The sequence below is a fragment of the Biomphalaria glabrata genome, chromosome 1, assembly GCF_947242115.1.
Source record: "Biomphalaria glabrata chromosome 1, xgBioGlab47.1, whole genome shotgun sequence".
Taxonomy (NCBI): Eukaryota; Metazoa; Mollusca; class Gastropoda; family Planorbidae; genus Biomphalaria; species Biomphalaria glabrata.
In genome coordinates, this window is record NC_074711.1 from 6,890,760 (window position 1) to 6,892,495 (window position 1,736).

Sequence of the window (1,736 nt, forward strand, 5' to 3'; positions counted from 1 at the left end):
AAACATATGGATTGTTCTATTACTTAATACCTCCATATTAAAGACTGATATATAGATTGCTAATTAATTTTTTACTTAATGAAACCTTGTTAACCCATGGGCCACAGAAACAGATACATCATCTGCCCCATAGATTGCAAGGTCTGAAAGGAAGAACCTTTTTTTTTCCTTGATGAAACTGATGGTGATCTATTTTCTCGTTTCTTGTAATGCTTCATGATTGCAAGGAATCTTTGCAGTGAGCTCACACTAGTCCACTATTTTAATGTATAGATTGAAAAACAGAACCAAGCTTAAGTCTACATAAGAATAAAATGTAAATGTTTTTCAACTCCTTGTATACAAAGAAACATTTTGAGTCAGTGCAGTAATTCCGCTGAAGCTTGTCACAGAATTTTGCATAGTCCAAGCTGATTAAATATTTTTGAAAAATTGTAAGAGTCAAAACCAGTTATTACTGTGTGGCCAATAAGCTAGTGATTTTTTCCCAAAGATATTTTTATAAACAAGTGTCACAATTTGTTGGAAAACTATTGGAGATATCCAAATACTAGAACTGTTTGAACCCATAAAAAAAGTGTAAGCATATACCTGGCTGTAGATCCTAAGATTTAGATGTGGACTACATGGTGTGGTCCCTCATAAATTTGTAAGTAATAACATTTATCTTTGGAAATGATTTCTAGTAAAATTTTAAACTAGACTAGCAAGCAACGTTTTAATGGTTATACTGTTCCATGAGCTAAAAGAATATTTGATAGTTTGAACAATCTACTGGTAACAGCTTTTTAAGTTTAAACAAAAACAACGGTAATTCTGCAGGAGTTCAAGGGGCAGCCATCTTTGTTATTGTTTAGACTGTAATCTTGTATCTTGGGTTTTCTCTCCGATTTGAGTTTTTGTTTGTTTTTTATTTTTGAAGCTAAATTATATGCTAGATCTAGCTATACTGGTATCATCTAGTCCTAATAAGTCTATTAATCAGACTCATAATCTAACTGCTAGAACTAGACTAATATGACAAGGTTCTTAAAGGCAATAAAGGTCAATTAATTTTTGGTAATAAACAGTCCTGATATTTATTGTAGGCCTAGTTAAATTTAGATTCTCTATATCAGAATAGATATAGACAACATTTAGATTTTAACAATTAAAAAGAAGACAGAACAATAAGAAACGTATTGACTATTGTATTGACACGAAGTCAAAATTAAAAGAAAAAATAGCATTGCTTTGAAAACACAGAAGTAATGTTAATTCTTGATATTTTTTAAGACACTATCTTGGGATTTCTTTGGAACATAAACAATAACAAAATAGTAACAAAGATGGCTGCCCCTTGAACTCCTGCAGAATTACCAAAACAACAAACTAGCTCACAATTGTTTTTAGCATGAAAGTCACTTAGTTAATGTTGTGTTAGTCTATTATCTTAGCACAAAAATATATTTAAAGGAAACAAAACTTTACATTTAAAAAAAAATCATCTGTACTGTGTTCCTCTTTGCTATCCAGCTCTTTCCTGTCCTCATAGCGCTTTATCTAGTAAACGGTGGTGGACATTTTTTTTTTTGGCCTTCTTTAAAGTGTTTCAATATCAAGCAAATGTCTTGGTCCAATTGGTATGATTTGGCTTTGAATGTACAGGTACATGGTTAATTACATTCAAACAAAATAACGCATTTCACACAAAAGATCTGATAAAACTATACAGATTATACACAAATAAAGATAAG